Source organism: Microcaecilia unicolor, chromosome 1, assembly GCF_901765095.1.
Source record: "Microcaecilia unicolor chromosome 1, aMicUni1.1, whole genome shotgun sequence".
In the NCBI taxonomy this organism is placed as follows: domain Eukaryota; kingdom Metazoa; phylum Chordata; class Amphibia; order Gymnophiona; family Siphonopidae; genus Microcaecilia; species Microcaecilia unicolor.
Window position 1 is genome coordinate 699,767,287 of NC_044031.1, and position 26,637 is coordinate 699,793,923.

General features: G+C 42.8%; 1 protein-coding gene across 3 annotated transcripts in view; it reads left to right on the top strand.

Annotated features, from left to right (window-relative positions):
• THSD4 (thrombospondin type 1 domain containing 4) overlaps positions 1 to 26,637 on the top strand; it is a 903,119-nt gene that overhangs the window by 37,972 nt on the left and 838,510 nt on the right. For all 3 annotated transcript variants that reach the window (XM_030188643.1, XM_030188634.1, XM_030188628.1), the window contains exon 2: positions 6,292 to 6,331. The gene's annotated coding sequence lies outside the window, so the exon portion shown is untranslated. The remainder of the gene's footprint in view (positions 1 to 6,291; positions 6,332 to 26,637) is intronic.

A 26,637-nucleotide genomic window follows, 5' to 3' on the forward strand; every position in this document is an offset into this window, starting at 1 on the left:
CTTCCCATCCATGTCCAGCAATTCTCTTCTCTTCTCTCCCCTGCCCTCCCCTCCATGTCCAGCGATTCTCTTTACCCCTATCCCCCCTCCATGTCCAGTAACTCACCCCAGCCCCACCTGCCCACCCTTAGCTTCCTGACAGCCCTGTTTTCTGTTCCTGCCGCCCTGCAACTCGTTTAAATCTTTTATTTTTTTTACCTGAAGTCGCAGCACCAGCGTTAGTGTAAGCAGCAGGCTCGCCTCCTCCAGCCTTCCCTTTCCGAGTCTCAGTGTCCCGCCCTAGCGGAAACAGGAAACTACGTCAGAGAAAGACGGAAGACTGAGAGGGAAGGGAAGGCTGAAGGAGACGAGCCTGCTGCTATCGCTAACGCCGCTGCCGGCACTGCGACTTCAGGTTAAAAAAAAAAGATTTAAACATGTCGTGGGGCGGGTAGGTGAGCTGGCCCTAGGAAAAAAAGGTGCCGGTACGCCGCACTGACACAAAAAAGCACTGATATAATATCACGTTCATTGTTGATTTAAATCTTGAATTGATAATGAATGTGACTGTCGGGCAGACTGGATGGACCATTCAGGTCTTTATTTGCCGTAACTTACTATGTTTCTATGTCACTATGTGGAGCATCTGATAGCTGAGGGCTATAGGAGACTTGCTTGCACAATATTGTAATGATATAAACATGAGGAAAATGGTTAAAAAGAAGCTTAAAGGATCAGCCACAAAGGTTAGGACTTTAAATCAATCATGGATGCTAGGAATTATTAGGAAAGGGATGGAAAATAAGATGAAGAATATTATAATATATTCACTTAACATTTACCCATCAAATCATTTGGATGTGGAGTCTCTACATACTATTTACCATGCTTTTGTCACTACCCAGTTAGATTACTGTACTATTGCATTCGCAGGGCTCCCTCAATCTAGTCTAAAATGGTTGCAATCCTTGCAAAACACGGCTGCTCACTTTTTGTGCAGAGCAAGGCGCCGGGATTCTGTCACTCCACTTTTCTTGAAATTGCATTGGCTTCCCATTTGGGCCTGTATTCAATTCGAGATTCAATCTCTAATGCTCAAGGCCTTATGTGATGGTACTCCAGATTACTTATCTTGTTTTACAATTCCCTATTCCCCTTCGTGACTGTTGCAATCTCTAAAAGATCATAGACTGGTTCTTCCTTCTCCATCTCAGGCTTGTAAGAATCAATGAAATCCTCTGGTTTTTTTTTATTCTTGTCCCCTTGCCTGTGGAATAATTTACCATGCAATTCTTTCAATCCTTTAAGAAAAAACTCAAGACCCATTTTTTCGCTGTGACTTTTAATGTGTTAGTTCTGGTGAACTTTTCAGCAACAACAATTAGTTATAGTTTTTACTTGTTAAGTTTTAGTCACCTCTGCTTTCCTCTGTAGCTTTCTAAAGTTAGTTTTGGGTGTGTCTTTTTTCTGGTGAACCTCAGATATGCCCTGTCACTCAATGGCGTTCTATTTTCTTTTTATATAGTTGTGAAATTTTATAAATCACTTGGATATGGGATTTCCCAGGATTTGGCAATTCATCAAATCATTAATAAACATAAATGCAATGCCTCTGTATTGTTCTATGGTATGACCTCACCTTGACTATTGCGTGCAATTCTGGTTGCCGTATCTCGAAAAAGATATAGCGGAATTAGAAAAGGTTAACAACCAAAATGATAAAGGACACGGAATGCCTCTTGGAAAAGAGACAGCTGAGGGGGGGATAAGATAGAGGTCTACAAAATCCTGAGTAGTATAGAATGGGTAAAAGTGAATCAATGTTTTACTCTTTCAAAACGTACAAAGACTAGGGAATACTCAATGAAGTAATACTTTTAAAATGAATAGGAGGAAATATTTTTCACTCAACGAATAGTTAAGCTCTGGAACTTGTTGCCAGAGGATGTGGTTACAGTTTACAGAGGTTAACATACCCTGTCAGTGGGAGGTACTGTTTCACTTTCACGTTTTCAAGAGTGAGGGGCAGGCAAAGTCTGCAGAACTTCATGGAACCTGCCTGTTCCTAGCGACTGAAAACCAGGGCTTTTTTTGAGGGGGTACTTGGAGGTACTGAGTACCGGCACCTTTTCCATTGTCTACTAAAATTGACCTATGAACTCCAAGTTTTAATGAAAGAGCTCGGACTCTACACACCAATTCTGCCTTGTCATAGATTCTGTGACAGGTTGCAGGGGGCCTGGCTACTGTGGGGTGGGTCCCTCAGTGATCACCACACCCCTGAAAGGTGGCCTGGCATTTGAGTACCGGCACCTTTTTTACTAGAAAAAATGCACTGCTGAAAACACAATATTGAAGCACCATCCCCCACTGGTGGGAATGCAGTTGGATGACTCCAGCTCAGCATAGAGGGCACAGTGATGGTGGCATTTTTCTGTTAATTTATGATTTTCCATATGTTCATGGTTTTCTTGAAAGATGACCATTGTTTTGCCCTGAGCTTTCCTATCTCAATCCTGATTAGTGTGCTTAATTTTAGAAAAAACCCTTCAGTTATTTGTGAGCGATAAAAACCATCGTGATTGCTGTGTTAGTTCATGTGGATAATGTGGAAATAAGAAAAAACAAACAAGCAAGTTGCAGATGATTCCTTTTCATTGGAATGCCTAGGGATGCCTAGATCTGTTCAAAGTTGTTTTAACTGCAACATTTTTGAGAAAATAATTATAAAACTATTTCTGAACTGGATGAGGAATTATGATTTCCAGAGATGTGTAGGTCTCTTGATCACAGTCCTTGATATGACTGCTCCTTTCCCGTTCTTGAACATTATTTTCATTCTTTTGAACATTAATTTGTTTTTATTCTTTTTGTTGTTCCTTAAGATATTAGCTTTGGCTGTCCATAATATTGTGGTAAGGATTTGGAGTTCTGATGTTTACATTGCCACAATTACTTTACTTTACACTAGACTTGTATCCTGCTAACACTATACATAGTTCGAAGCAGGTCACAAAAGAGAAAGAGTGAACCAATTGTTCAGAATAACATCATAAATTAAAAAAAGGTACTGTCAGACTATAAACATCTATTTCAAGCCATTAAAATTACATTTTAAATTATTTTCCAAATAGAAATTTTTAAGTAACTTTCTAAAAAGCAAATAGTTATTAATTCTATGATGTTCTAGTGGAAGCAAATTCCAGAATTGAACTGCCTGGTAAGAAATAGAAGTAGACAAAAACCTCTTAAATCTAACCTTTTTACTGAAGGGAAATGTAGTAATAATTGTTCACATAAATGATCTGATTTAAAACGAGCCAAAATATTTACCATTTTTGCTAAGTAATGTGGAGCGTCATCGTACAACAACCTAAAACCCAGTTTGAATTGCACCTGTGCCTTGACCGGCAACCAAACAAATATGGGATTGCTGAATCATATCGACTCAGTGAAAAAAATCCACCTGGCTATCATATTTTGCATGATCTGTAATCTTCTCAATGAGGTCTTTGTGCATCAACAAAAATCCACATTACAGTAATCAATTCTATAGAGAACTAAGGACTGAACCACTAGTTGAAAGGTTAGTGTATTAAAATATTTTTGATGTGGCAAAGCTTTTTTTTTAAAGAAATAAAGATTTTTTAACCACTAGATTTAATATGTGATCTCATACTAATCATATTATCAAGTTCAACAGCGAGAACCCTAGCTGATTTATCAAAATTAAAACTATCCATCCCAGTATTAAATTGCAAATTACTTAAGGGGTGATCATTGGATCCCATCCATAAAAATTTAGGGCTTCTTTTACAAAGCCACGCTACTGATTTCCTCGTGGCAAATGAGAGGAAGCTTATAGAAATTGAACGGGCTTCCTCTCTTTTGCCGCACCGAGAATTGGTAGCGTGGATTTGTAAAAGAAGCCCTTAGTATTTCCTTTATTTAAGTCTATAAGCCATGGACCAATTCTCTCTATGATACTGAAACATTTTATTAGACCAGAAACTGTTGCAGGCCAATCAGAAAATACAGGACTCAGAATTAAAATATCATCTGCAAATATGAAAAAAGAAAAATGAGCTTGGTCCAGAAGAACTCCCAGTGATTGTAAAAGGATGATTTATAAAGTAGGTGAAAGAGGAGAACCCTGTGGAACACCACAGGGCAGTCGCCACTGCTCTGACGCTTCATTTTCCCATTGATCTGAATAGGACCTACAAGTAAGAAAACCCTGAAACCACTGTAGTACTGGTCCGGAAATACCAAAACTACTCAACAAATGTAGCAGAATCTCATGAGAGATCACACTTTCACCCTGGTTCAAAAGAGTTTTACCCAAACCAGCTAGAGAAGCCACCACCATCTCTGTGCTGTAATATATGGTTACTGCAAAGCCCTACCATTAACTGCTGGAGCTTTCCCAGCCATTTCTCATGGGTTTTAACTCGGCTGGAGGTAAAACAATGCAATTAACATCAGGTGATGTTAATTGCGCTGCATTATCTGCTATGTTAACAGTTACCTCTGGATTCTATATATGCTGATTAAAGTTGCTTACGCAAATCAGTGTGCATTGTTGATTTGTGCGTACAACTTAATTGATTAATGAGCCAATCAGTGCTAATTGTCTGCTAACAACCAATTATTGGTGTTAATTGGCATTTATTTTCCAACTCCTCTTACTCTTTTACCTCCAACTTTGCTTTACCCTTCACTATCAATTAAAATGTTCTATTATGTATTGTGTTGACCTTGTAAATAGTATACTGTGCTATATTTTATATTGTTATTTGAATATGTTTACTGCTATAATTGTCTATTGCTCATGTTTGATTTATTCTTACTGTACACCACCTTGAGTGAATTCCTTCAAAAAGGCAGTAAATAAATCCTAATAAAAAAAATTAATTAATTGGGAGTTATGCACACATCGCATTCTATAATGCTGTGCATGGACCTCCTATGGCGTGTAATTTCAAGGGGGTGTGGACAGGGCTGTTTGGGGGCATTCCCAGAATTTACATACATTGTTGCAGCATAGACTCAATTGGTACGTAAATGCTGGTGCCTAAAGTTAGTGCACTGTTTATGCGCATAGTACTAAGCTATAAATGACGCGGATCCTTTATAGAATAGCGTTTACTCCCAGATTCTACATAGTGTGACTGAAACTGTGTGCGCGAATCTGGTTGTATTCTGGATTTGTGTGTGTGCAATTTAATTACTTAACAAGCCAGTCAGTGCCGATAATTGCCACTTAATTATTGACACTGGCTTTAATTAGAATTTATGTGCGCCACTTGTAAAGCATAGTGGTGTGCGTAAATTCTAATGCGTGATGCCAAAAAGGGGGCATAGCCATGGGTGTGGAATGGGTGGGCCGTGGGCATTCTGAAAACCAACAGCAGGGTTATAGAATACACCAGCTTCGCGCCTAACTTAGGCGCCAGTATTTACACCAATTTTTACTTGGCGTAAGTGGACACGCCTAGAGTTAGATGCAGGCATGACTGCTAGGTGTATTATGTAAACCCGCTAGATGTATAAACCACACCTAAATCTAGGCGCGGTTTACAGAATACGCCCAAGTGGAAATATTGTCGGTGCCGATTTTTCAGGCGGCATATAGAGAATATAGTCCTTAACGTGTAAATGTTTTTGGCCCCACATAGAATCTAGTCCTTAATGTGTGATAACTCTGTCTGCATTATGAGGACTACTTCCTGCCCATTCTCCACCCTGTTCTGTGGCCTAGTGGTTAGGGTGCTGGACTGGGGAACTGGGGAACTGAGGAACTGAGTTTGATTCCCACTTCAGGCACAGGCAGCTCCTTGTGACTCTGGGCAAGTCACTTAACCCTTCATTGCCCCAGGTACAAATAAGTACCTGTATGTAATATGTAAGCCGCATTGAGCCTGCCATGAGTGGGAAAGCGCAGGGTACAAATGTAGCAAAATAATTTGGGCTGTATTGATATTTTCCCCTCTGGAAGATATTGCAGGGACTGCAGGAAATGTGAACAGTAAATGATATGCCAGTCTATTTCACATTTCAAGTAGCTCTCTGTATCTAAATCACTTTCACCTTTGGTTCAAATTTGGGATTGAATTACTGTCAATAAAAATATTATACTCGTCTCTCTACTGCTATGTGGACACCTGGAGTAATTCTTAATTCTATCTGATGGATTTATTCACTTATCCATCTGAAGAATGCTCTTAGCGTTATCAGCTTTTAATATTCATCTTGCATGCACTATTTTTATGTACTGCATTTTCAAATGTTGTTTTACTCTTTCTTTGACAGACGACAAGCCAGAAAAAGTATGCAATTGTTTATCTTCATGGTAAGAATACTATAATTATTCCATTTTTCTCTTATGCCCCTTTCTCATAAAAACGTGTTTATACAAATACTGAAATTTGGGTTTAATTAAAGGAGACCATGAACCAGAGAATGAAAACCCATTTCTTAATTCATCTTGTTATATAGAATGGTTTGTTTTATGTGTTACTAGCATCACAGACTCCTACCTAATAGCAGGTTAGCAATACTGGATTACATACTCCTTTTCTGGACTAAGGAAGTTTTTTGCATCTATACAACAATTCTCCATTTCCTTACAAGAGGAAGGGCAGAAAAAGGAAACTGTTCTCCCCAGTCAGCTACTGTAGGGTCTACTAACATCCTGGTTCCCCTGTTGCCAGTCGTTTTTCAAATTTGACTGTATAACTTTTCAAGAAAAACAAAAAAGGCATGCTAAGATCATAATGGAAGTCTAGATAACTTTGCTCTGTTCTCAGGGTTATGCCTAAAGCAATCCTGGGAAATAATCAGACGTGCTTTTATTTCTACCATATATAACCTTAAGGATGTAATTCTGTATTCTGTTACAGATGCCAAGTGTTGGTTGAATCCAATTACTTGGTAACTGAATTTCTGCATGTTTCAGATTTGTGAGTGGTTTACAAAGATTCGCGTGGTTGACCTTAATTGAAACAATGTATACATTTGGATGCCTCTACTGCCAACATTTTCTTATACTATGATTCATATTAATGTCTCCTTTGCAGCTAATTCTTTTAACAGTGTGTATGAGAACTTTTTAAAGTTTTAATTTAGTTTTAAGGGTGCAAACCTAGGAGACAATTCTATTAATTGGCACCTCATTTTAGGCACCACGGTGTCCAGGGGTGGCCCAAGACAATCTGCCGGCTGAGCCAAGGAATGAGCTGCTGCTGCCACCCCCGCCATGGTCTGCCATCTCCCCCTTCCTTCCCCAGCCCTCTTCCACCAATTTACCTTTTCTTTCTCATTTTTCCAAAGGCAGCAGCAGCAGCAATTCCTAGAGGCTGCCCTGCCACTGCTCCTGGCTCCTTCTCTCTACTGCGTCCCGCCTCTCTGATGTAGCTTCCTGTTTCCTCAGAGGTGGAAATGTTAAATAGTAGTAGTAGTAGTAGTAGTAGTAGGTGGGATGCAATAGACCAAAGGGTAGGGTTACCATATTTTGTCCCCCCAAAAGGAGGACACTTGCCCCGCCCCACCACACACCCTGCCACGCCCCTTTTACACCCCACCCCACCCCCTTTCATGCCCTCGCTCTGCCTTCTGTCACATTTTCCCCTCCCCCCTCTCACACACCCCGTCACTCCCCCTCCCTGTCACCCCACCCCCTCCCCTTACCTTACTACTGCCCTGGTGGTCTAGTGACCTCTTCGGGGCAGGAAGGAGCCCCCTCTTTCCTGCCCAGAGCACTGCCCTGCATGCATCCTTCCTGTTCCTGATCTTGGCACCGATTCAAAATGGCCGCCGAGAGTTGACGTGACCTCGCGAGACTTCAACTCTCGGCGGCCATTTTGAATCGGCGCCTAGATCAGGAACAGGAAGGATGCATGCAGGGCAGCACTTTGGGCAGGAAAGAGGGGCTCTTTCCTGCCCCGAAGGTGGAAGAGGTCACTAGACCACCAGGGCAGTAGTAAGTAAGGGGAGGGGAGGCTAGCAATCAGCCCGTTTGTCTGGAATTCTGGACAAATGGGCAGGCTGGTGGGCGGGCTGTCCTATAGGACGGCCCGCCCACCAGCCTGCCCGTTTGTCCAGAAATCCGGATAAACGGGCAGATTGGCAAAACCCGCCCGGTTGCCCGGAGATGTCCTCAAAAAGAGGGCATGTCCGGGTAAATCTGAACATATGGTAACAGTGGCGTAGCCAAGGGTGGGCCTGGGTGGGCCCAGGCCCACCCAGTAGCAGCACACCTATGATGTGGCTGGCAGGGATCCACAAGCCCCATCAGCCAAAAACTCTCAACAACTGTTCCTCCTGCATACGTTGTAAATAGCAGATCTTTGCCTGCAGCCAGCAGCGACTGTTACATACTGCTCGCACCAGCCCCACAGCCTTCCCTCTGATGTATTCCCGCCTATGCGGAAATTGTATCGGAGGGAAGGTTGTGGGGCCAACATGAGCAGTGTGTATTTGTTGCTGCTCGCTGAAAGTGAAAATCTGCTATTTAAAAGGTATACGGGGGAGGGGGGATGTTTGAGAGACCATATGGCATGCAGGCGAGAGAGGGAGAGACATCATTTGTGGGACAAGGTGGAGTTCTTCTGCCCACCCATCTTGGGCCCAGGCCCACCCAAAATTGGATGTCTGGCTACGCCCCTGGGTAACGCTACCAAAGGGGCCGGGCCTGGCCTCAGAGCAGCCTCTGGGAATCACTGCCGCTGCTTTTGGAAGAATGAGAAAGAAAAGGTAAATTGGTGGAAAGGGGTTGGGGAAGTAAGGGTGGAAGGTGATGCCACCTCAGAAGAGTGCTGCCTTAGGCCCCTACTTCTGGTGGCCTAAAGGTAGGGCCACCCCTGCCGGTGTCAATGTTCAAAGTGATTTAACCAGTCAGAAATGGCTCCTGGCTGGTTAAATCACCTGTTTGGGGCTAGCCACTAATTTTCAGTGGCATTTAACTAGTTAGTGCCACTGAAAAATAACCAGTTAGGACTGAACTGAAAACCGGCTATTTTGGGGCTGTTCCAGGGGCGGAGTCAGCACTTGGCTGGTTAAGTACCGATATTCTGCACTAAACCGGCCAGATTAACTGCATAAATAGGACTGCATAAAGGTCAGTTCTGTCTTTATGCTGTAACCCATAGCCGGTTAAGTGCTGAATATTGCACCCAACTTGCTACGTATTAGCCGGCTGCAGAAATTTAATGCCAGTGCTCGAATATGGCCCGGCATTGAATTTCCGGGTTTAACACTGATGGCGGCCAGCAAAATGCTGATTGTCGAGGGCTGACTATCACTTCCCATAGATCTATAATGTCTTAAGGTCATACCTAAACTGTTATGGAATACTAATGGAAAGCTGCACCAGAAGGTAGGCGTGATCAATGGCTGGCATAAGTGAGTGCACCTAAGAAAGCCATGCAATGCACACAATTAATTATATTCTATAAGCTGAGTGCATCATTTGAGGCCATGTACATGCTTCACCCATGTGTACACCCCCTTTGGCAACTGCATACTAAGGCACTCATTTTGAAAGCAGATGGACATCTCAAAATGGCCAAAAAAGTCCGTCTGCCCAAAATGTCTATATTGCAATTTTGGAACAGCAGAATTTGGATGTCCTACACTGCAGTGCATCCGAATAGCAAGGGAGTGTATTGGTGGTGTGTTTAGGTGTGGCTAGAGAGGGCCCAAAAGTAGGTTGTCCAACAGCAATAATCAAATGGGAAGAAACGTCCAAGTCTAAGAGGAAGGATGTTTTCATTTAGACCTGTTTTAATCACATCCGGGGTACAAAAAGGTGCTCTGATTGATTAGCAAACTACTGGAGGGATTAAAGCATGACCCCTTTATGAATCCCCCAGTGGTTACTGTCCCCTTTCCTTACCCCTGAAAGTGACACCAGAAAGGGAAAATAGGCTCCATGACAACATCAGGTGTTATGGGCATTCTGAACACAGCAGCAAGCAGATCTGAAGGATATCCTAGTGGTCAGTGCAGTAGACTGTAAACCAGGGGACCCAGAAACAGAGAGATACTTACTGTAGCTAAAAATTAAAGACACCTGCAAGCCTGAAGACAGTTGAGGTGGTGCACATTCAGACACAGTACTTATTTCCCTGTCTCTGGAGGGCTCACCATTTAAAATAACAGAGTTGCAGTGGAATATGAACCTGGCTGCCCTGTGTTAAAGTTCACTGCATTGACCACTAGGCTGTCCCCCTACTCTGCAGGGATGACTGTAAGGCCATTTTCATTCAAATACTGCCAGACAGATGTCCTTGTCCTTGGTTTCTTGGCATTTATAATTTGGACTTTCTTTTTTAGGGGGGAGGGGGAAATGGCTGTTCATTTGGATATTCTCATGTATTTTTGAACATGAAACCCTGACATTTTTCCTGTTTGAAAATGGCTGTGAGATGGACATTTTGTGCTGGACATTTTTTTTTTGTTTTGCACTTAGACCTCATTTTGAAAATGTCCCTCTAAGTGATTTATGTTCACTGTTTATAGAACAGCACCTAGTATTTATACACATAACTGCTACACATTACTATTTTATAAATTGGGCACACTATTGGCACCTAAATTTCGATGACTGCTTATAGCATTGCCTTTCATAATTGTACTATAAACCATCCAGGTACAAGGAAGTACCTAATATATCTGAATGTAATTCATCCTAAGCCCAAACTCCACCTCCAGACTGCCTCTAATCTAGCTGGTTAGGGAAAAGCCAGTTAGCAGAGATATTCAGCAGCACTACCCAGTTAAGTGCCACGGAATATTGGCGGCTGGCTAGCTCAGCGGGGTTTAATCAGGCTAGAGGTCATGGCAGCCATTTTGAAGAGGCAGCCACGATGGGCAAGAGTGAGTGGGCATTGTTCCTGCCCATTCCTCATAGACCACCAAGGATCAGGCAGGTAGGCTGGGGGAGGGAATCCTGGGGTGAGGGGTGTGTTGATGTTTTAAGGGGGAGGGGGTATTGGAAAGGGGCTTTCTTCATATTCCAGAGGGGTGGAGGGAGGGAGGAGGGATTGGAAAGATAGCTTTTGTCATATTCTGGTGGGTGAGAGGGAGGGAGAGGCAGGGCCAATGTTAGGGGATGGGAAATGGGGCAATTGCCTTGGGCCCTCATACTACAGGGGGCCCCCAAACCTGTCTGAAGCTGATGAAGACATAGGCTGAACATCAGCTTTCCCCCCCCCCCCCCCCCCCCAGTTTCTGCCATGAATGTCTAAAACCAGCCCTGGGCATACTTCAGGCCAGTACAAAATTATGGTATGCTGGTCAGTACTCAGTACTGGCACCCACATAGTTAAGCAGCCAGAGATAGGACTGCTATTTATGCTATTTTTTGTTTCTTCCGTTATTTTATCTACTTTGTAATATATTTGAATTATTATTCTAAACCACTCTGTTGGAATTTTCTAAGGGGCAGTATATCAAATTTTAAATAAACTATAAATTGTAAACTGTATGGCTCCACCAACGGAGTGAAATTTTACCCTCTAGGTTGGGGCTCTTTTTGGCTCCGACTACTACAGAAATGCCTGCTTGCAATGATGCTGGTCTTGTGAAGGATATTATGGGGGCTCACCTAAGCATTGGTACCACCGTCAGCTTCTTCTTTCGTTTGGGCATCAAAAAGGAAAAGGAGACAAAGGTAGAATAGAAGAGCAGCTTCACCAGCTTCCTTCTCAAATGCTGTCTTGGCCACATTCCCCCCCGCCCCCAGCAGATATTTCTTAATCATGATCACAGGAAACTGGGAAAGTGTAATAGAGAAATAAAGAAACCTTAAATTCAGCCTACAAGGGACTCAAGATGGTGTTTGGAAGGAGCTGTAGTTTTGAATTTTTGCTGCTCCTTATGAAAAAGGAAGGCAAAGTTTGTGGTCTTACCCTCCTGGATGTGCTGAACTGCCCTAAATGGTTCATCGTGCAGCCCTGGAATCTTGTGGCATGAAGCTGCAAGCAGATATTTTGTTGTCTTTGGGTGGTCCTGATGCCTCAATGAGAAAAGTTTGAATGGGGTGTTGCTGAATTTTGCTACTCCTTGCTGCAGCCTGTAAGTGCTTTTTCCCACAGAGTTACTGAGCACCTGTGCCCGGTAGGGTGAAGCATTGCCTCAGCTGTAGAGGGGATGCTGCAAGTGGTATCTTCCTCTACTATTGGGGGAAGGAGTAGAGTTAATGGGGAGTGAGTATCCCCCCTTCCTCTGGATTCATTTTTGCCTTCTGGAGGGCTGTGTCATCTAGAGAAACCAGCGATGGTTACTTTGAGTCCAGATACAATGTGCATAAATTTCATTTAAAGTAGGTAGTATTCCTGTGCTGTGTTTGGTCATGTTCAGTGCAGAGTCAACAAGCTGCAAGAACTGAGGGGTCCTTTAACTAAGCCATGGTAAAAAGTGGTCTGCAGTAGTGTGGGCCCGTGTTGAGCCATTTTTTTTTTTTACCATGGCTGGGAAAAAAGGGCTTTTTTTTAATGGGCCGGGAAATGAGCCTGTGCAGAAATTAAAACTAGAGCTTGCCTATTTATGGCCTGATCCCTTACCGCCACCCATTGACTTGGCAGTAAGGGCTCACGCACTACCTGCACAGTAACCGTGCAGCCTGCGCCAACTGCTGATTACTGCCGGGAATGTCCCCATGGTAGAAAAATCAAAAATTATTTTCTACCGTGGGATTTGGTGCACACCAAACTCAGAATTGCCAGCAGGTGCATGTGCTAGGCCACCAGTAGTACCGATTTGGCATGTGCTACCCACGCGTTAGCCCTCCTGTGCCTTAGTAAAAGGGCCCCTGAATGCTTAGAGATACAGGTACTGTAAGAACTTATTGTGTCTTTAATTCAGCACTAATGGTTAAATCGGACTGCATAAAAGTCAGTCCTATCTTTATGCAGTGTTGTATATGTGCTGAATATCATACTTAACCTCATAACAGCTGACCACATAAACCCGATATACGTTTGGGATATACGTTTGGGAAGCTCACTATGAGGCATATTTTCAAAGCACTTAGCCTCCCAAAGTTCCATAGAAACCTATGGAACTTAGCCTCCCAAAGTGCTTTGAAAATATGCCTCCAGGTGTCATTGGTCTGGATTGGCCGCTGTTGTGGACAGGATGCTGGGCTCGATGGAACCTTGGTCTTTTCCCAGTGTGGCATTACTTATGCACTTATTCGGTGCCGGTGCCTGGATGTGGACTGGCATTAAGGTGCCCTTTTACAAAGCCGTGTAAGGGCCTACATGCATCCAGTGTGCGCCAACTTAGCATTACTGCCCAGCTACCACATGCCCAGGGTGGTAATTCCAAATTTGGTGCTGAAAACACGTGGTAGAAAATATTTTCTATTTTCTACCGTGGAGCGCCTACCCGGCAGTAAACAGCAGTTGGCAAGCGCTGCATGCTTACCGCCTGGGTAGAGTGTGAGACCTTACCACTAAGTCAATGGATGGCGGTTAGGTCTCAGGCCGAAAATGGACACGCGCTGGTTTTCATTTTGCTGCACGTCCTTTTTCCGGCCCATTAAGATAATTCCTTTTTTTACCAGATGTGGTGGAGAAATGGTCCAGCGTGCATCCAAAACACACACCCACACTACCGCGGGCCACTTTTTAGCGTTCCTTTGTAAAAGGGCTTCTTAATATCCAGGAATAACACCGGCAATAGCGAAACAAAAATGCTCACTGCCACTGGCTGAATATCAACTCCTTAATGTTTAATGATTTTATGTATGTTTTATTGCAAACCACCTAACTTAACAGGCAGTACATAAACGAATACATGAAGATCCTTGCTTTACATAGAAGGTAGAGCTTGGAAATGAGATGTCCAGGTTGAGATGTGCTCAGTTCTGGTGGCATTTTAGAAAAGGATCTGCTGACACAGATCCTTTTCTTGTACAGGGGCATCAATACTTCCTTTCTTCTGTGACCAGCAGAAGAAAGGAAATGTTGATGCCCCTGTACAAGTCGTTGGTGAGGCCCCACCTGGAGTATTGTGTTCAGTTTTGGAGGCTGTACCTTGCTAAGGATGTAAAAAAAATGGAAGCGGTGCAAAGAAAAGCTACGAGAATGGTATGGGATTTGCGTTCCAAGACGTATGAGGAGAGACTTGCTGACCTGAACATGTATACCCTGGAGGAAAGGAGGAACAGGGATGATATGATACAGACGTTTAAATATTTGAAAGGTATTAATCCGCAAACAAATCTTTTCCGGAGATGGGAAGGCGGTAGAATGAGAGGACATGAAATGAGATTGAAGGGGGGCAGACTCAAGAAAAATGTCAGGAAGTATTTTTTCACAGAGAGAGTGGTGGATGCTTGGAATGCCCTCCCGCGGGAGGTGGTGGAAACGAAAACGGTAACGGAATTCAAACATGTGTGGGATATACATAAAGGAATCCTGTGCAGAAGGAATGGATCCTCAGAAGCTTAGCCGAAATTGGGTGGTGGAGCCGGTGGGGGGAAGAGGGGATGGTGGTGGGGAGGCGAAGATAGTGGTGGGCAGACTTATACGGTCTGTGCCAGATCCGGTGGTGGGAGGCGGGACTGGTGGTTGGGAGGCGGGGACTAGTGCTGGGCAGACTTATACGGTCTGTGCCCTGAGCCGGGGAATAGTGCTGGGCAGACTTATACGATCTATGCCAGAGCCGGTGGTGGAAGGCGGGGCTGGTGGTTGGGAGGAGGGGATAGTGCTGGCCAGACTTATACGGTCTGTGCCCTGAAAAAGACAGGTACAAATCAAGGTAAGGTATACACATGAGTTTATCTTGTTGGGCAGACTGGATGGACCGTGCGGGTCTTTTTCTGCCGTCATCTACTATGTTACTATGTAAAATGCCTGCAGAAGTGCATGTGTATTTGCTGAGAAGTGCAGCGAGAACGGCCATTGAACAGATATACATTGAAAAAAATGAATGGCCTGAACCCAGCGACTTCATATGGAGGTGTCAGGAGCTGCACATGGGAATTGACAATTTTATAGAAACATGACGGCAGATAAAGGCCAAATGGCCCATCCAGTCTGCCCATCCTCTGTAACCCCTAACTCTTCCTTTTCCTAAGCGATCCCACATGCTTATCCCATGCCTTTTTAAATTTGGACACAGTCCTCGACTCCACAACCTCATCGGGAGGCTATTCCACGCCTCCACCACCCTTTCTGTGAAATAATACTTTCTTAGATTACTCCTAAGCCTATTCCCTCTTAACTTCATTGTATGCCCCCTCATTCCAGAGCTTTCCTTCAGTTGAAAAAGGCTCACTTCCTGTACATTAATGCCCTTGAGATATTTAAACGTCTCTTCCAGCGTATACATGTTGAGGTTCATAAGCCTGTCCCTATATTTTTTGTGTTCAAGACTGCTTACTAATTTTGTAGCTGCCTTCTGGACTGACTCCATCCTGTTTATATCTTTTCGTAGGTGCGGTCTCCAGAACTGCACACAGTACTCTAAATGAGACCTCACCAGAGACTTATACAAGGGCACTATCACCTCCTTTTTTCCGGCTGGTCATCCCTCTTTTTATGCACCCAAGCATCCTTCTGGCTTTGACAGTCGCTTTTTCTACCTGTTTGGAAGCTTTAAGGCCATCAGACACAATCACCCCCCAAGTCCCGCTCTTCCTTCGTACACTTCGTATAACTTCCACGTGTAAGTAGCGCCACTTCTATGTGTAGCTGCTGCATTTTATTAACCTACATGTGTAAATGCCACCAATTAAGAAGAGAGGATACAATTCAGTTTCATTTTGGAGGTGGAAGTAAATTAAGGGGCCCTTTTACTAAGCAGCAGTAAACCCACCATGGGCTTACCACATGGCAATCCATAACTACCGCCTGCCCAACGTGAGTGCTGGCGGTATTTCCACCCCAGCGCACACCATTTCTGGTGCTAGGGAAAATAGGTCCCTATTTTTTACCACAGTAGTTACCCGGTTGGTAACTGGGCAGTGCCGTGCACTGCCTGGTTAATGCAGGGTTAGTGCAGGAGCCCTTACCGCCCCCTCAATGGGCGGTGGTAAGTGCTCCCTCCCACATGACAACACGGTAAGTGCAATCTTACCACATGGCCAATTCTTTTTTCGGCCTTTTTTACCCGCTGCGGTAAAAAGGGCCTCAGCGCACAGCAAAAAGTCCACCGGCACCGCTAGCGCAAGGCCTCTTTTACTGCAGCTTAGCAAAAAGGGCCCCTAAATGAGATTAAGGAGATTGAAACAAGCACTTTTTGTAAAAGGTTTCCACCTATATGTGTATTTCTTTTGTCAGACAGGGAATACATATGAAAATTGTAGCCCTGCCCATTCCACCCTCAAATTATGCTCAAACCACACCCCCTTGAAAGCTCTGTGTGGTGTAGATCTTCACATGCAAATAATGGCTTTCTGAAATTGGTATTTACATGTAAATGCCATTATTTACAGATGAATATATATATTTTAAATAATGGTCCAAATATGCAGAGCCTTGCTCTAGCCCAAATAAAGTATAAGCAAAGGCTAGTCATCTTAATTAATACTGTAGGAGTCAAGCTGGCAAAGAAACTCAGCATTTCACTAGAAACTCGGCATACCTAATCCACATTCCCTTTTTGCATGAGCATGTTTTCAAGTACGTCTCCTGTATTCATCTTGATTTATACAGATTTCACAGAAAATATTTTTTTTTACATTAAAAATAACCAAAGACCATTAAAAAAAACCAGCATGAGTTTCCAATGAGTATTTTTCTTCCCTTTTGCTATCTGTAAATAGTCATGTCCTGGTAATTCTGCTACATTCCTCCAGCTGTGAAGGAAAGGAGGGAGCTGCCACCAGAACTGACAAGTTATGAGCCTTGGGTAGCTGCCCAGCACTGATAGATGTATTTATACAGTACAGTACTTAATTCTCTGTCTACCTCCTCAAGGGCTATATCTGTCAACTCGGAATTAGGGATGGGCAATGAGATAGGAAATGTTATAACATTTCACATTTTGTTGTTTGATGATCATAGTGGGCACTATGTGGAAAGAAGGCGCACTCTTTCCCAATAATGGAACCATTTCACATGTGTGAACCATTGTGCAAGCACCAACTAGTGCAAAAGTGCAAACTCAGGAAAAGAGTGCACCTTCTTTCCACATAGTGCATCCTCTTTCTAAAGAGCGTGCACTATTAGAAACTGACAAAATGACAAATTGGCCAGAAACATCTGAGTAAAATGAAAATTTCTGTAAACCAGTGTTTTCCAAGTCGGTCCTGGAATATCCCCTTGCCAGTCAGGTTTTCAGGACATCCATAATGAATATGCGTGAGACTGATTTGCATACACTGCCATCACTGTAGGCAAATCTGTTTCATGCATATTCATTGTGGAATTAACACAGGATCCTTCTTATCTTATTTTTAGGAAAACGTCTTATCTTTTAAAAAGATTTTTGAATGTTTAGTATTTGAATTAGTAAGTGGATGGTTCCTATTGTTGCTGATTTATATTGTAATTTTTAGCTCTTGTTTTGTTATTGTATTGTGTTTTACCTTATATGTAAAAGTTTTGTTATTGCAAACCGCTTAGGATTGGAAGGATTTAGCGGTCTAGAAATGCTAAGATAAGATATCCTGAAAACCTGACTGGCAAGGGAGTACTCCAGGACTGACTTGGGAAACACTGCTGTAAATGACCCAGGAAATGACACAAACGGAAAAATTTCTGGCTGCTCATGCATAGGAGTTATCACAACGCATTGTTCAGAGGCTTGAACTGGGAACTGATTCTATTCTCTGCAGGCAATGAAAGACAAAATGCATTTGAGTAGGAAATGCGAAATGGGACTTGATATACCACCTTTCTGTGGTTTTTGTAACTACATTCAACGTGATTTAAATAGTATATACAGGTATTTATTTAACCACTAGGCTACTCCTCTACTCCTAAGAGTGGAATTTTGGGCTCATTTTTGAAAGAGAAGGACGTCCATCTATTGACATAAAATGGAAGATGGACGTCCATCTATTGACATAAAATGGAAGATGGACGTCCTTCTCCCAGAGACGTCCAAATCAGTATAATCGAAACCCAATTTTGGACGTCTCCAACTGCAGTCCGTCGCAAGGTCGTCCAAAGTTCAAGGGGGTGTGTTGGAGGTGTAGCAAAGATGGGACTTGGGCATGCCTAACACTTGGACGTCTTTGACCCATAATCGAATAAAACAATGACATCCCTGACAAACACTTGGGCGTTTTCACCCGGACGTGTTTTTTTAAAGAATAAGGCACAAAAAGGTGCTGGAAATGACCAGATGACCACCGTAGAGAATCGGGGATGACCTCCCGTTACTCCCCCAGTGGTCAATAACCCCCTCCCACCCTCAAAAAACATGTTTAAAAATATGTCATGCCAACCTCAGATGTAATACTCAGGTTCATGACAGCGCATGCAGGTCCCAGGAGCAGTTTCAATCGGTACTGCAGTGCACTTCAGACAGGCGGGCCCAGGCCCATACCCCTCCTACCTGTTACATTTGTGGAGGAAACAACGAGCTCTCCAAAACCCACCACAAACCCACTGTACCCATATATATAGGTGCCCCCCTTCACCCATAAGGGCTATGATAGTGGTGTATAGTTGGGGGTAGTGGGTTTTTTTTTGGGGGGGGGGGGCTCAACACACAAGGTAAGGGAGCTATGTTCCTGGGAGCATTTTATGAAGTCCACTGCAGTGCCCCCCAGGGTGCCCGGTTGGTGTCCTGGCATGTCAGGGGGACCAGTACACTAAAAAATGCTTGCTCCTCCCATGACCAAATGGCTTGCGTTTGGACATTTTTGACATGAATGTCTTTGGTTTCGAAAATCGCCAAAAGTCAGAAATGTCCATGTCTAGGGGTGTCTCTGATGGTATTTTTGAAATGAAAGATGGACGTCCATCTTTTTTCAAAAATACGGGTTTCCACGCCCCTGGATTTCATCGTTTTGCAAGGACATCCAAATCGCAACTTGGACGTTTCTTTCAAAAATGCCCCTCTTTGCATTAGAAGGTGTGCGTATATGGGTTTGCCAATGGATCCGATGATTGTTTTCAGCTAAGCATGCCAAAGCATGCTTGTTATAAAACACATAGGGCCCCTTCTACCAAGTTTTAGTAAATGAGGACCACTACCGCAGGGCCCTTTTTCCCACAGTTTAGTAAGAGGACCCCTTAGTTTCTCAATTCAGATTTTATTGAACAAATGAACGCAAGCATTTGTAGATGGCAAAACCTTTTACCCTGGACTACAGCTGATGCTATAGGACATGCGCTTTGGAGACCACTTGGATCTCTTCTTCTTCTGCAGGAGTTTTCTCCATAGAGTACAATAGTATCACCCTCATAAATATCAATGTTTCTCTATGGATAACCATCAAAAGATGCAAAACTTAAATTTACTTGTGGTCTAGGATCTGGAGCATCGTGAGCAAAAATGCATCTTGAAGGACACATCCCCTAGTGCTTCCATCCCACTCACTGCATCACAGCCAAGCAGGGGTGGTAATGGACAGGATGCAATGTTGGCATCCCACCTCCCTTGTCCCTGTGCAGCCATACCACACACACACATAGTACTCTATGACCCTACTTAGGGCAGTGGCTCTTAACTTGGTACTTGAATGCCACCTAGTTAGTCTGGCTTTCAGATATCTGAAATGAATATGCAATGTAATCAAATGGCAGGGTGAGTCAAGGACTGGGTTAAGAAATGCTGACCTAGAAGGTAGTATATTTAGTGGAACAGGGACCACTGGGGCCATGGCCCAACCCACATTTTGCTCTATATGGCATCAGCAACTAGGCCCATACCAAGCTATACAGTTGTGTGACTAACCCATTGTCACACTCCGTCCTTTCCACTTTGCCACTGCCAATGAAAGGAGAGTAAGCTGGGAGCAATATTTGCACTTTTCCATATTATTACCCTGTGTGGCTGCATCGCTTGCATAGACCTTTGTACTGTGCTGTCAGCAACTAAGGATTGTGGAGCTAGGACAGTGTTTGGCTTCTCCTCCCTCCCTCCAACTAAAAAGATATTCTGCTATTTCTGCATGATGGAGAGATTTTTTGAGTCAATACAGTTTGTTTAAGGTGTCAAACAACTGGAAAGTCAAAGATTTATATTTGGAACAAGTTTTGCGTAAGCAGTAAAATATAATCTTCTGGCACACCTCTCTCAGTGTGGGAGGCTATTAACAGGTTTCAGAGCTTAGTCAGTTGCTGGTCTGAGGAAACTAACAGTCTTTATAGAATGGCTGGCTTCTTCGTGGTGTGGATACCTGTTCAGAGGGAACAGACTGGTGATAACAGGTCCATTTCATAAAGAACACTGAATAGTCATCTTACACATTGACAGTTACGTGTAGTTGGCATGATCTAGCAGGTAGCAGATTAAAAACTTGGCATCGCTGTGCAAGCTGTTAAAGACCTCTAGATTTTTTCCATGGAAAAAGTGTGTGCAATCTGCAAGACTCCTCAAACAATAGTATTGATTTGTATAGACCAACTACTGACTGTTCATAGATGAAATCGGCATCACTTTATCTGTCTATACTGTATACCTCAGCGACTATTTATAATTTATCGCTAATTTTAACAATTTTCTTTTCTCTCTTTCGAACATCCATCACAATGTAAACCAGCTTCTAATGACTACAGGGCTGTACATTAATCTTACTAGTAGACTTCTTTTTAGTTTGCTATTGAGATAGACATGGGGAAAGCCACTGCTTGCCCTGGGATTGGTAGCATGGAATGTTGCTACTATTTGGGTTTCTGCTAGGTACTTGTGACCTGGATTGGCCACTGCCAACAGGATACTGGGCTAGATGGACCATTGGTCTGACCCAGTATGGCAGTTCTTATGTTCTTATGAGCCTCTTTGACATGACCATTATTATCTTTATTATTAGCTATCTAGAATCACTGAAAGTGAGTGAGATATAAACCTATCGCCCCAAATAAACAAATAAGTCAATTAAACTCATTTCACCTATCTTAACCAACTGTTGCAGAACATGCTGTGGTTATATACCCCGAGCCTAGTCACAAGGAAGGTAATTTCACACCAGACTACCTAATCTATACAACAGGATTTTAAGGAGGAAAGTATACTAACATGGTATAAAATCTTAGCAGGTACAAAAAAAAAGTAGTAAGGGACCACCAATCTAATAAAACTGTCAACAAACATGAGAAATACAAGATGCAGACTCCATTCTACATCTTCCAGACAAGAAAAACCATAGTTGCTAGGTCTGAACATTGGTAAGTTTCTTCTTTTCTGTGTCTTCAAAGTCAGGGTGAGAATACCAAATTATTTAATGCGATTGTTCAGAAAGTTACAGTTAGCAGTAAAACAATCTATGGCAACTCATTTCAGGGTCTCTCTTTTCTATTATAGATTTATTTCTTTTCCAGTGTCTCAGTTCATTTCCCAATAGCTTGTGTATATGCAAATGAGTTCTCCCTTCACTGTTGGCCATGAACAGTCATATGCAAATCACTTTCACATCCATCAGGAATGTAGGGCACCAGCATTCAGCCTCCCTTTTTCAAATGAGCTTTTAATCCTTTATACCTTCCCTGGTCCCTTTCTCGCACCAAGGAGACCAAGGTATAAAGGAGTGCTGCTAGAATCTCCTCATCATGCACCTGGGCTTTTCAGTCTTTATCAGGCACTGTAATTAATCTTCTAGCAGTCCTGAGGGTTTTCTTTTCCAAAACCTTTTAAAACAGCAAGGCTGGATCTTTATCTGGACACTAGATTGAGCCCAGCCTTTAACAGCCACCACATGGGTCCCTAACAATTGGTTTAATGACAGTTGGTCTAATGGACAATTGGTCTCAATACACAATGGCTAATGGGTCAGTTTGCCTAAAAGACAATTGGTCTAATGGTACAATTGGTCTAAACAAAAGAGGAGACAGGATACTGATGCAAAAAACAGTGTAATTGTGTAAGACAAAACTACAGCAAGATACAGAAATTAAAAGATTAGCACACAAACTTTATGAAAGAAGTTAATTTTATAAACATATATGAGTGAAGAAAGCTAAGAAGAAGATAAAATTAAAATACATGAAAGTTTGCCAATGTTGTTCTAAAAGCACAATTTTTTTTCTATATCCGTTTCTTCCAAACATTGCAAGAAAATGGACACAATCAGGCTTATTTTCGAAAGAGAAGGGCGCCCTTCTTTCGACACAAATCTTGAGATGGGCGTCCTTCTCCAAGGGTCGCCCAAATTGGCATAAACGAAAGCCGATTTTGGGCGTCCTCAACTGCTTTCCGTCGTGGGGACGACCAAAGTTCACGGGGGCGTGTTGGAAGCGTCGCGAAGGCGGGACTTGGGCATGCCTAACACATGGGCGTCCTTGACTGATAATGGAAAAAAGAAGGGCATCCCTGACGAGCACTTGGGCGACTTTACTTGGTCCATTTTTTTATGACCAAGCCTCAAAAAGGTGCCCGAACTGACCAGATGACCAGTTTTCTGCCAGCCTCTATGCCAGCCTCAAATGTCATACCCAGCTCCATCACAGCAGTATGCAGGTCCCTTGAGCAGTTTTAGTGGGTGCAGTGCACTTCAGGCAGGCTGACCAAGGCCCACCCCCCCCCCACCTGTTACACTTGTGGTGGTAAATGTGAGCCCTTCAAACCCCACCAGAAACCCACTGTACCCACATGTAGGTGCCCCCCTTCATCCCTTAGGGCTATGGTAGTGGTGTATAGTTGTGGGGAGTGGGTTTTGGGGGGCTCAGCACCCAAGGTAAGGGAGCTATGCACCTGGGAGCAATTTGTGAAATCTACTGCAGTGCCTCCTAGGGTGCCCGGTTGGTGTCCTGGCATGTGAGGGGGACCTGTGCACTACGAATGCTGGCTCCTCCCATGACCAAATGGCTTGGATTTGGTCGTTTCTGAGATGGGCGTCCTTGGTTTCCATTATCGCTGAAAATCGGGGATGACCATCTCTAAGGATGACCATCTCTAAGGTCGACCTCAATTTTGCAATATGGGCGTCCCTGACTGTATTATCGAAACGAAAGATGGACGCCCATCTTGTTTCGATAATACGGGTTTCCCCGCCCCTTCGCTGGGACGTCCTGCGAGGACGTCCTCAGGAAAACTTGGGTGCCCCTTTTGATTTCTTTCATTGCTCACCTCGTATTATGCATTCCATTTGACCTTCAGCGTCATTCTGTTCTTTCTGCAATTTGGCAATCAATTTTCAACATGTGCTCTTCCATCCAACACTTCCAATCTTCTATGCCATGATCCACTATATTCTGTGTTTTTGGTATGCTTAGGTCTACAGAAGCATTGACCAACCACAGAGGTGGTGGAAACAACAGAGGTGATCTGATTTTGTTGGTCGTGAAGAGTTGCAAACTCATCCATGAGCATGATTTTCATCAAACCACTGGGCAAAGTCAGCTGCTTCGTCAAGAAGGACTCCCATAAATTCAAGCCATTCAGTTGAATTTCATTAGGAGGAAGAAATGCTAGTGCTGCAGTTTGGTGAACCTTTATACTGAAGTCCTCATCTGTTGCGTATTGATTTGAGAGTCCTAGGCCCTGTATTTTTCTATTTATAAGTTTGCCCAAAATGGAAAAAGCAAGCATTATGAATGGAGTCAATAAATTTTTCTGCAGAAGCTCATATGGCTGCCTGTTCAAAGTCAGAAATAACAATGGGAGGTTTCCGGGAGATATTGTTGTCAGTTGTAAAGTCCACGAAGTCCTGAAATAATGTTTTGTAGCATTTGAGAGACTTATGTGACATAAGGCCATAAGCCAATGGCAGGATTCGACTTTTGTCATCAGGGCCAACAGGAGTGTGTATTGAATACAGTTGAGCGAATATAGTGGGAATGCTTTTGAATGTCCCGCTGAGCTTGCAAACATTGTTGACTATTGTGAACAATAGGACTTTCTCTGAGCTAATATCTGAGTTCTTAACAAGAAAAGTCTTCTCTCTGAGAGCCTTTGTATATTCTGGAAGAATAACCAAATCAGTCAAGGTTGACAGTTCTGAATTATCTTCTTTTTGGACTCGATTGACAGTTTGTTTCAAAGACGCTGTATTCAACAGGTATGCACAATGCAGCAAGGTCTATTGTTGCAAGTGTGGATTGAATGATTTTGTAAGGCTTGTTATTACTGTTTACTGGAACTTGTTTCATGGCCGCCTTCACAAGGGCAACATCAATTCAGTGTGCAGCAGCAGTGTGCATTGGATGTTCTCCAAACTTTTGTAGTTGATGCTGGACATTAATGATTATTGTGACTGCTGACCCATTACAGTCTCTGTCTTCACATCTCCAGTAGTAAGCAGCTTCTCCCCTCATCTTTCTGACACGTTTATGTCGCAGGCACAGACGATAACCTTGGGCAACTAACTTCTCATTCCCCTTTTCTGAATCTACCAGGTTGCAGAACTCCATTCCTTAATATATCCACTGTAACAGTTGCAATTTAACTGAAATATTTTACCTCAAACACCACTTTTTGTACTAACTGAACATCTACCTTTTATAGAATTGTAACATACGATTTCAGTTCACAGCTTTTGTTTTTATCTCATTCACAAACTGGCCTTAAAGCTGTAGTCATATTTAATAATTGGCTTCCTAAACAAATTTTTTAGTAACTTAATAAATCAATTCATGACTGACGTCTTTATTCTTCCACATCAAACACTTGTGAATTTGCACCTTTATTGCATTCAGTTAAATTTTTACCTATTGTATTACAATAGCAAGTGGCTTCCAGGGTTAATACCTTGATTAGATTATAGCATGTGATGTATTCTTATTATTGATTTTAAAAAGTGATCTGCCACATGACAAATGTATGACTTCACATCTTTATCTTGATTAGTTTTTAGACCAATTGTCCATTAGATGAATTAACTTTTAGATGAATTGTCTCTTTGGACGAATTGTACTTTTATACAGATTGTATCCTTGGACCAACTGTCATTAGACCAATTGTACCAACCCCCCACCACACCCTGGATAGACTAAACACTCAATATTTGATCACTCTTCTTTAGTTATGGAAGGTTTGGCCTCACTATCTTTTCTCCCCACAGGATTGTACCTATTCTCTGATGTTAAGCGTGCAGTCCATTCCCGGGACCCTACCTCCATCATGGCACTCCCCATACTTCAGATCACCCTAGCCCCTGGGACCCCTGGTGCTTCTCCTGCAGCTAGCACCCCATGCCCCTCATTGCTACTGTCACCCTCTTCCCTTTTGGCTTCTGACCGCTCATGAGTTCACCGTGCCCACTTGGTAGCAGTTCCCCCTGAACTTCTCTTGCCACAGGCCTTATTTTTCCTTGATATTTCCTTAACACCTACACTAACTCTTTTCTCCTCTTGGAACTTCTTCCTTATGAACTTTGACCACTATGGTCACCTTACCCACTCCCACAATTCCTAACTATTCCTTTAGGATTCTACTTGGGAAAACCTCAACGTGTTACCAAATTCCTTTATTCCTTCTTCACCATGCCTCCCAATGCTATTTCATATGAGAGACATTGGACTTGATCTCAGAAATCATGGGTAAACTGGATTTCTGTGGATTTTCTAATTCTTTCTAAATCCATTTCTTTTAAACATTGTAAGAAAAAAGGACTCCTCCCAATAGACCATACTATTGCAATTTATCATGCTAAAAGCATTCAGCAAGAACATTGTACTGAACCAGTGTTCTCTTTATCAAGCTAAAGCTTCCAATAACTTAAAATTTACAACACTTTTAATCAGTACAAAGATCCATAGCAAATAAATGCCAAAGCTGGCCAGGTACCTCTTCCCAGTACTTTGTACTGTCAGGGTGAAATAAGAAACCCAACCAGATATACTTTCACACCTGGGTATAGTACCTAAAAAACATTCACACAAATTTTCTGTTCATGTAACTTAGATGTTTAATACTCTTGCCTTGTCTTCCAGCTTTCATACAACATGGACCACTTCACAGCAGGCAGTGAATATGCAAATTAGATTTTAACTTTCGCCTGTAGAATCAAGTGCACATGTGAATCGAATTCACCTTTCTTCCAGAGTATCCTCAGCAGTTTCTCTTCTTCCTAGAGCTGCTAGACTTAATAATCCAAAACATGTAACATAACCAGGCAGGCTCTGTGTCCTCTGAAACAGAGGACTCTGGTAAGTCTGCAACAAACACCACCCCTTGTATTACTTTCCTCCATCCCCATTGCTGTGATAACAAACTACCAAGAAAAGTCCACCTGGTTTCATTTCATTACAGTCTTACACTGTATCTCACAAAACGTGTGCAGTTGACAATATGAGACCAAGTTCATATTGGAGCTCATTTTCAAAAGAGAAAAACGTCCAAAAGGTGGCATAAATCTGCATTTGGACGTTTTTCTCACAAAAATGTCCAAATTGGTATTGTCAAAACCAATTTGTAGACGTTTTTCTATGAAGTCCATCAAAAGTGTGTTCAAATCACAAGGTTGCATGGCAGGGGCATGTTAAAGATGGGATCTGGGCATTCCTAACACTTGGATGTTTTTCAGCTATATTGGAGTAAAACAAAACTGCCCAGGGCTAGAATTAAGATGTTTTCAGTTAGACCTGTTTTTAT